The sequence below is a fragment of the Cebus imitator genome, unplaced genomic scaffold (genome assembly GCF_001604975.1).
Source record: "Cebus imitator isolate Cc_AM_T3 unplaced genomic scaffold, Cebus_imitator-1.0 Scaffold62, whole genome shotgun sequence".
Classification (NCBI taxonomy): Eukaryota; Metazoa; Chordata; class Mammalia; order Primates; family Cebidae; genus Cebus; species Cebus imitator.
Window position 1 is genome coordinate 5,884,445 of NW_016107377.1, and position 10,037 is coordinate 5,894,481.

General features: G+C 49.0%; 1 protein-coding gene across 6 annotated transcripts in view; it reads right to left on the reverse strand.

Annotated features, from left to right (window-relative positions):
* FARP1 (FERM, ARH/RhoGEF and pleckstrin domain protein 1) overlaps positions 1-9,572 on the reverse strand; it is a 330,763-nt gene extending 321,191 nt beyond the window's left edge. For 5 of the 6 annotated variants that reach the window (XR_005200535.1, XM_037739086.1, XM_037739085.1 and 2 more), the window contains exon 1: positions 8,736-9,103. The gene's annotated coding sequence lies outside the window, so the exon portion shown is untranslated. Of the gene's footprint in view, positions 1-8,735; positions 9,104-9,418 lie in introns of those variants that run through there. The other variant, XM_037739083.1, reaches the window with a different exon arrangement.
* Positions 9,573-10,037: the final 465 nt, after the last annotated feature.

Consider the following 10,037-nt stretch of genomic DNA (forward strand, 5'->3'; position numbering starts at 1 on the left):
ATTCCCCAGAATCTGCTTCGAAGACCTCCCAGATGCTGGAGGCTTCTGGGAAGGATTTTGCTCAATGAGAAGCCTGTGCTGCTACTGACCTGGTAACAACAAACGCATGAGAGTATGAAGCTTGGAGCTGCAACTGCCATTAGCCATAATGACTAATTAGGCTGCAGCAGTCTAATTAACCACTGGGCAACAAGCCTAAGTGCAAAAAGCAACATGCCGAGGGCAGCAGAGTAGGACAGAAAACATCTGGGTCCTTGATGATACTTCAGGCTGAGACATAGACTGGGAGCCCCTTTCTTTTGTTACTTGGAGCAACTCAGTATGGGATGGCTGAAACTTCTGCCGCTTGCAGATAAACACACTCTTAAATGTTCCCTTGAGGTTTTAGGGAAAGAGCATTGATAACCTGCCCAACATCAAAGAGAGAAGATATGGCTAAGTACATTGGTTCGCAACTGTAATCCCAGCACTTTGGGAGGCCAAGGCGGGCGGATCACTGGAGGTCAGGAGTTTGAGACCAGCCTGGCCAACATGATGAAACCCCATCTCTACTAAATATACAAAAACTAGCCAGGGGTGGTGGCACATGCCTGTAATCCCAGTTACTAGGGAGGCTGAGGCAGGAAAATCACTTGAACCCAGGAGGAGGAGGTTGCAGTGAGCTGAGATCGCACCACTGCACTCCAGTCTGGGCAACAGAGTGAGACTCCATCTCAAAAAAAAATAAGAGTGAAAGATATATAAGGGCAGGTTTGTCTGGCTTCAACACCTATACTCCAAATTCTTGTCACCTTTGAGATCATCCTGCACCTTCCGTATTCTAAAACGTCATAGAGAGTGTACATTTCACAAATTTTAGTTGAAATCAACCAATGTTTATCACTGACCTTCTATAGGCAAGAAAACTAAAACTAGGGAAGCATACTTCCTGGCCTTACAATACTGGTTATTTGCTTATTTAGCTCAGAACCTAAGGAGAATGCGCTAATAAAAAGATACAATTACTACCAAAACAGAGAAACTGACGGCCCCCTCTCCAGATGGTTTAATTCCAAGACCCCCAGTGGATGCCTAAAAACCTCGGGTAGCGCTGACATACACTATGTGTTTTCCTGTACTTACATGCCTGTGGTAAACTTTAATGTATGCATTAGGCACAGTTTAACAATAGTAATAAAACAGAACAATGACATACCGTAATAAAAGTTATGTGAATGTTATCTCTCAAAATACCTTAACGTACCGTACTCAGCTTCTCATAATGAAGAAGGGACAGACAGAGTGGGAAGCTATGAGATTTCATCATGCTACTCAAAACAGTACACCATGTAAGACCTGTGAATTGTTTACTTTTGGAATTTTCCGTTTAATATTTTCAGACCGCAGTTGACTGTGGGTAACTGAAGCTATGGAAAGCAAGACTGTAGAGCTGTGTGTCTGCCACGCTGACCTCTTTTCAGAATGTTGTAACTTGCTTTTGCCCAGGGCAGCCATTTTTCATTGATTTCAAAAGCATTTTTTCCCATAATCCTTCTGTGTGCCAAAGAACAAACACAAACTCAATTTGGGACTTTAGAAATCTATTTATTTGATCATAATCTTAAATACTTATTTGCTTATATTTTCCAAAATAAGCAGGTAATTTTTTTCTTCATCCTTGGGTTTTTCCAACTCAGTTTTAGTTAGACAAGAACAAAACGGTTCCACTGACATCCAGTAAATGGAGCCTGATCTCTTGAATGGAGCAATATGTCATTTTTCGCTTGCCATACACACAAGAAATGTGCTATTTCTCCGATACTGAATAAATTTCCTGACATTAAATAAGTTCAATAACTAGACCACGTAAAATGTTTTCCTAATAACTTTTGCTTTTCGAAAGATATCTAAAAAACGAAAAGGTAAGAAATAGGTTGGGTGAAAATATTCACACTATACAGATCTTTACAAAGGGTTTATACACGAAATACATAAAGAACTCCTACAAACTGTAAGATGATATTAAGAATGTGAAGTTTGTTGTATATCAAATATACTAAAGCTATATAAAACAATCCGAACAAAAGTATTAAACGTGGTGAAACCCCATCTCTACCAAGAATACAAAAAACAGCCAGTGTCGTGTTGCATGCCTGTAATCCCAGCCACTCGGGAGGCTGAGGCAGAAGAATCGCTAGAACCTGGGAGGCAGAGGTTGCAGCCAGCCAAGATCGTGTCACACGGCACTCCAGCCTGGGCTACAAGAGCAAAACTCCATCTCAAAAAAACAAAAAACAAAAAAAAAAGAAAACAAGTGAGGCAGACGAGCACTCCAGTCTGGGTGACAGAGACTCCTTTTCAAAAAAACAAAAAGGAAATAGCTAACAGACACTCACAAAAGATGTACAAATGACCAGTAAGCACATGAAAGCATTTCATTAGTCATCAGAAAAATGAAAAACAAAACCACAATGAGATATTACCACACAGCCACTAGAACGGCTAAAAGGAAAAGACTGAGCATTCCAAGTGTCAGATCAGGATTGGAGTCACTAGAAGTCTCATACATCACGGGTGGGAATCTAAAATGCTGCCAACGCTTTCTTACACATAGCTTATTATAAAGTTACGTACACACTTAAGACCCAGCAGGAAGAATGAAAAACATATCTCCACACAAAGATTTGTTCACAAATGTTCAAAGCAACTGTATTCATGATAGCCAACGCAGAAAACAACTGCAGTGGCCACAGGTGAGTGGATGCCCAAGTCATAGCACATCCAGCCTCTGAAATACTGCTGAGCAACAGAAAATAACAAACTGATAGAGGATGGGAGAGACAGCAGCAAAGGAGCAGGGAAGAAAAGCAGAAGAGAGGGGGAGGAGAAGAGGGAAGAAGAGAGAGAGAGGAATAAAAGCAAAGGAGACCCAGGCATGGCAGTTCATGCCCGTAAACCCAGCACTTTGGGAAGCCGAGGCAGGAGGATCACTTGAGCCCAGCAGTTTAAGACTAGCCTGGGCAACATGGCAAAACCCTATCTCTGGTAAAAATACAAAAAACTAGCCAGGCATGGTGGTGCTTGCCTGTAGCCCCACTTGAGCCCAGGAAGTTGAGGCTGCAGTGAGCTGAGATCATGTCACTGCACTCCAACCTGGGCAATGGGAGTGAGACCCTGACTCAAAAAAAAAATAAAAAGTAAAAGAGAAGAAATACCTAGACATGTCAAAGCAAGACTGCAGAACACCAAAGGATCTTAAAAGGAGCCAGAGAGAAAAGACAGACTACTTACAAATAATTAGACAGCAACAGCAATGGGACCAGAACATGGTTGATTAACACAGGAACAATATAGAATTGCACACCCAGGTAAATATACTATTCAAGAACAAAGGTATTTAAGACATGCAAAACCTGAAGTTACCACCAACAGATGCTGACAGAATTTCTAAAAGGAAGAAGGAAAATGTATCCCAGAAGCAAGCTTCAAAGTCCAAAAAGGAAAGGTAAGCACATTAAATTTATAGACAAGTACTATATAAAACAATTACAATGTCGAATTTGGGGGAGGTTAAGAAATGAGAAGGCTATGTAAAAGAACAGAGGCAGGAGAATTGCCTGAACCCAGGAGGCGGAGGTTGCGGTGAGCCGAGATCGCGCCATTGCACTCCAGCCTGGGTAACAAGAGTGAAACTCCGTCTCNAAAAAAAAAAAAAAAAAAAAAAAAAAAAAAAAAAAAAAAAAAAAAAAAAAAAAAAAGAATAGATGCCAAAATGCTAAGGTAGGAGTCAGTAACAGGTGGTAGGATTTCAAGTTTGTTTCATTTTCTTCTTCATGCTTTTATTGTCTTCTTTAAAGGAGCCTACGTCTTTTTACAATCTGACTCAGCTTTAAGGATTAGTTTAAAATACTAAATTAGAATGAAATGAAAACAAAATCAAATATCAAACTGCCAGAACTGCAATCTATCATTACAATTAACAAGTTCCCTTTAAAAACCCTAAAGACTGATTTGAAGGGATGGCAAAAACTGGATGTATTATTCATTCAACAAGGATTTACCAAACTGGGCAATATAGTGGTGAGACTCTTGTCTATTAAAAAAAATAATAAACTAGCTCAGCATGGTGGCACATATCTGTTATCATAGCTACTCAGGAGACTGAGATGGAAGGATTGCTTGAGCCCAAGAGGTCGAGGCTTCAGTGAGCCATGATTGCCACTTCACTCCAGCCTGGGTAACAGAGTGAGACCCTCTTTCAAAAAGAAAACAGGGCTGGGTGCGGTGGCTAACACTTGTAATTCCAGCACTTTGGTAGGCCAAGGCAGGCAAATCACAAGTCGGGAGCTCAAGACCAGACTGGCCAATATGGTGAAATCCTATCTCTACTAAAAATACAAAAATTAACCAGGTATGGTGGCATATGCCTATACTCCCAGCTACTCGGGAGGCTGAGGCTGGAGGACTGCTTGAACCTAGGAGGCGGAGGTTGTAATGAGCCAAGATCACACCACTGCACTCCAGCCTGGGTGACAGTGAGACTCCCTTTCAAGTTTGCTATATTCAGATACTATACTAGATCCTGAATGAACAAAATAAGAACAAAAACTGAAAGTCACCATAATACTGGATTTTTAGGTCTTCTCTTATAATTAATAAATTTATGAAAAGCATTTTGCCAAAACTCTGCACATAAACTGAAGTTACTCTTGCAGTAAGACGTTATTATCATAATAGAGAGTTAAAGGCAGTCTAGTTTGGCCTGAGGCTCTTTTTAATGTATGAACAAATATGACAGTTTTACATATGAAATTCACTCAGTGTAAATGATAAATTCCCACATTAATTGCAAGTCTTGAAGTATATCTGTAATTTCCACCCCACATTAAAATAAAAACACTTAAAATCTGAGTTCAAAGTTTGCAGGCAGCACTGAGCATGCCTCAGCTTCAGTCTCCATGGATTACTATCAAAAGCCTGGAGCACGATATGTTAGTAACGTATCAATTACCCACTTTTGCTCCAAGTGCCAACTTGGCCAAACATTTTTAACTAACTCAAACCAAGGCAAGGGCAGCCTATAAAAAGTTTTGTCAGTTTTAAATATACATTTCCTGGGGGCTTCTTAACAACAAAGGCTGCATTTGGCAGAATGGGACTGGAGAAATCAGTATTTCAAGTAATTTGAATGAAAACTGTTTGGCTCTGACCTTCCCGGCCATGTGGAAGCGGTTAAGGCGGTAACAACCTACCTATGTCGCCACAGCTGAAACAGAAAGAGGACAAAGGAACGGCCCAGTACCACCACAGCATAAACTCTGGCACTAAAAGGCAAGAAGCGAAGCTGATCCATTGCTTCCCATTCAATAGCCAGGCCTGGAGAGGCTCCTTTCAACCAAAAGCACCAAACGACAGCAGGATAGCAGAGAGACTGCCACAAGAACCTCACACCCCACACCCTGCCCTCCCAGGCAAATGGTAAACAACACAGGGAATACTTGTCCATCCAAGGTAGAAAGAGTCTGGCACCCGCATTACGGAATTATACTGGCCCCTCTTACCTGTAACGCCTTCAGCTGGTGAGGAAATTGCATTTCTCAAAAATACTAAGCAGTTATCTGCAATAAGCAAGGCCAGTAACAAAAGGCTTCTTTAAAATGTCCAGTCCACCAAGCTATCAAAATATCAAGCAAGGCCGGGCGCGGTGGCCCATGCCTGTAATCCCAGCTCTTTGGGAGGCTGAGGCGGGTGGATCACCTGAGGTCAGGAGTTCGAGACCAGCCTGACCAACATGGAGAAACCCCATCTCTACTAAAAATACAAAATTAGCCAGGTGTGGTGGCGCATGCCTGCAATCCCAGCTACTAGGGAGGCTGAGGCAGAAGAATTGCTTGAACCCAGGAGGCAGAGGTTATGGTGAGCCAAGATTAAGTCATTGCACTCCAGCCCAGGCAACAAGACAGAAACTCTGTCTCAAAAAAATAAATAAATAAATAAAAGAAAAAAAAATCAGGCAATTGCAGTACTTACAAATCCACAGAATTTCTCTTATCCTCTGGGAAAATCACAATGCCATTTTTCCTAAGCATATTCTGCCTGCAGAAGCCAGCCTCTTATTCTTTTTCTGGGATTCTCTAACCCTCTCCAGGGTGAAAGGAGTTTTTTCTTCCTGATGTTTATCACAAGCATCCTCCTCATAAATACATATAATTTTCCAAATGAATTAAGCTCTTGTGTGTTCAATAAAGTAAATGAGTATAAGCTTCACTGTTTAAAAAAACTAACCCTTTCAATGCTATAGTTTGTATCTTTAACAAAAATAAAAATTTACTTGGACAGTGTTTTTTTGTTTTTTGCTTTTTAAAGACAGTCTTACTCTGTCACCCAGGCTGGAGTGCAGTGGCCTGATCTCAGCTCACTACAACCTCTGCCTCCTGGGTTCAAGTGATTCTCCCGCCTCAGCCTCCCAAGTAGCTGGGATTACAGGTGCACACCACCACTCCTGGCTAATTTTTGTATTTTTAGTAGAGACAGGTTTTTACCATATTGGCCAGGCTGGTCTCGAACTCCTGACCTCGAGTGATCTGCCTCAGTCTCCCAAAGTGCTAGGATTACAGGCATGAGTCACTACACCCAGACCCCCCCCCACCGGACAGTTTCTTTAATGAAACGCGAAATAAAAACATTCCTCCAGGTTGCTTGCAGCCTCAGCATAATTTTGAGGTAAACGCAATAACCCAGTAAAAAAGTTGTCCAAGATTATTATTTTAAGATCTTCTTTGATAAGTTTGGCTACAGAGTAACGTTAGCATTCTATTTTGACCCAAGGAATAAATCCATCCCTGTACCAATTCAAGGAAGAGAATATCCATGTGAAAGGGGCCATTATAAACCAAACTTCAAAAGGATTCCCACAATGACAGAACTCCTTCTCAATGAAACACCACACCCCAAATCACGGCGGGGGGGGTGGGGGTGCACCATAGAATCCCTGCCCCTAGGAGGCACAGCTACCTCCACAGCAAGGTTTTCTAGTTTCCCGTTCAAATGAAAGAAACAAGTAAGAGATTCTGGGCTAGGAAGGCATCTACTCACTGTCTCCACCAACAATTCCCTCAGTAAAGCAGCCACTGCCCAACAATGCTTCTATTTATTTTACCCAGAAGCAGATCTATTAGCCAGACATTCTAAAAACACAAACGTTTCGTTGTGCTTGGAGTAACTCCAATATTGATGCCTTGCTGCAGAACGATGCTGCAGGAATATCAAGTGAGCCATGTGCTAGCTGTACCCACTTATGAAGCACACTGTCAGAAACTGTCAGATCCCGTAGACCAACCCATCCCAAAGACGGAGAATAAACCCCCTACAAGAACACTGTGGAAGGAGGCAGACAGCCAAAGGCAGAATGAAGCAGGGCCCTCCCAGAGTCTCCGGAACCACGAAGCCTGTTTTTAAGACAACTCCCCCTAAAGCTTTCAGGACCTGAAAGATATTTATTTCTCCTCCCCTTCAGTGTTCAGACTGAATAAGAAAAGCAAGACAATGCTGTAGGATGTTCTGAAACGGGCTCCGCAAGTCACCACGTGCAAAGCACATTAAACAGAATCCAGTGCTAGGCCAGGGTTGGCTCAGAAGATGCTGCCTGCTGGAAGAAGAGGGGTTCCCAAGCAGGGGCCAGGGCTGGGCGGTCAAACCAGCACACTGACAAGAAGAAGGCCTTAACAACAATAAAATGAAACAGCCAGAGGCCACCGATACTCCCCAGGGCTGGGAGAGAGAGGGAGGCCGAGACTGCTAAACTGTTCCAGATGAGAAGCAGGCTCTCCCACGTCTCCACGAGCTGGTCAGATACCAGGGCCTCGCTTCTTGTGAGCCTCGGCTCCCTCCTTTCTGGGAAACCCTACTCGATCCTCAGCAGCCGCTGGTCTCCAGCTGCCACAAACGAGATCCAGACTCATTACAGTGAATTCATATTCCCCCTGCCTCAAATAAAACACACACACACACACACACACACACACACACACACACACACACACACAGTCTCCGGGGTCCAGCCGGATCACACAGCTAAAGTTTCCGGAACTTGAATCGTAAAACCACAATCAGAAGTTGGAAATGCTCGCCGCAAAACAATCTGTCCTTTGCTTTTAAAAAATAAAAAAATAAAAAAAAAACAACTTTACCCCGCATACAGGCAGGCAGTCAAGAGAGACACAAATCTAACTTGGGCAGAGGGTGTGTTCCTCTTTGTCACCCGCCGGGAACCTCGCGCCGCGCGTGGGCGAGCGGCGGGCACCCGGCGGCGCGGTGGCATCCGCGCCAGCGGCCACCTCCCCGGCCCGCAACCGGCCTCAGGGGTCGAGATTGCCGCCGGAGGTCCGGAAGCGGCGTCCGACGCCGTCAGCGGGCGGTCGGACTCGAGGAAGCAGGGGGAAGGGTGCGGGGTCGGGGGGGGTGGGTGGCGAGCGGGGACTGGGGCGGAGCCCCGCAGCCCGAGGTCGGCGGAGGTAAGGGGAGAGGGGCACAGGGGGCGGCGCGGGGCCCCGAGGCCCCCGAGCTCCCGCTGCAGTGGCCGGGGCTGCCGGAGCCCGGCCCGCCGCCAGCCTGCGCGGGGCAGGACCCCGGGGACCACACGCCCACCTCCGCCCGCGGCCCAGGCCGTGCACTGCGGGCGCCGGGACTCGCACAAGTGGCAGCCCGCGGCCCGGCCCCCGCCCTCCCGCCGCGGTCATTGTTCGCCGCGCGCCTACCTCCACGGCGCCGGCAGCTGCGGCGGCTCCCTCTCCCGGCTCGGGCTCGGCGGCTCCCAAGCCCCCGGAGGCCGAGGGCGCGGCGGCGCCGGCTATTAATACCCGCGGGCGGCGGCGGCGCGGGCGCGCGAGCGGGGCTGGCGGTGGCCGGCCGCGGTCCGAGCCATCAAAGGTGGCGCGGGGCGGAGGGGAGGGCGGAGCAGGCGGGGTGGGTGGGGAGCGGGCTCCGGGTAGCCATGGCCGCCTCGACGCCGGGCCAGCGCCACTCGCGCGGGGAGGAGCGGTGCAAAGCGGGCGGCGGCCGCGTCTCCGCCCCGCGCCCCAACCGAGCGTCCGCACCGGACCCGCCACCTCCGAGGCCAGCGAGCGGGAAGTGCCGCGGCCGCCGCCCCTCCCCGGGCCTGGGCCGGCCCCTCGGCGGGGGGAGGCGGGCGCCGCGCAGCCCGAGCGGCGGGGACGCGGGAGAGCCACAGCCCCCTCCAGCGTCCGGGCCCGCGCCCTGCGCCCGCGCCGCCCCGCCCCGCTTCTCCCGGGCAGGTGCGCCCCGGGGCCTCCCTAGTTCAGCGCGCCTCCGGGGACCTGCGCCTCCCTCAGGCGTGCGGCCAGGGCCGGGCTCCGCCGAACCGAGCGCGGGGAGCGCCACCCGCGAGACGCGAATCCGGCCGCTGTGGCGACAAACGAACCGGGGAGAGCGGGAGACGCGTACACTGCGAAGCCGGGAGCGGAGGGCGGGCGGTCAGGGGCTCGGAATCTGCAGGTCGCTTTTCGAGATCCTGCCTGGGGCTGCCTCGCTTGCGACGTCGCGCGGGGAGGGCCGTCTTCAGGGACCCACCGAGCCCTCCCCTCCCCCGGAGCCGCAGGCACGGGCTTCCGGCACCACCCCGGGCTGCTGGGGACTCGAGCTCGGGGGAGCGACGGCCACCCCGCGCCCGCCCACGTCCTGGTCGAGCGCCCGCCGCCCGAGCGAATCCCAGGACAGTGCCCACGCCACCCGCCCAACCTCAGCGTACAGTGTCCACCCCGCCCGCCCAGCCTCGGGGTCAGCGCCCGCGGGGAATGGCTTGCGGTGCCTGAGTGCCTTCGGGGTTTCGGGAACTCCACGGGGCGGGGAGCAAGATTCAGGACCCAGGAGGCAGCGATCTAGGGGCACAGTCGCCGTCCCCACCCAGCAGCTGCTGTCTTACCTTCTCCACCGGCTCCCGAGCCTCCAGTCCCTCTCTACATGTGGCGGGAAAAGGCCTTGGCTGCAGCAAGTGACGCTCTGCCAGGTCCAGGGCCGGCGGGCTCCAGCCTTGGGAGGCC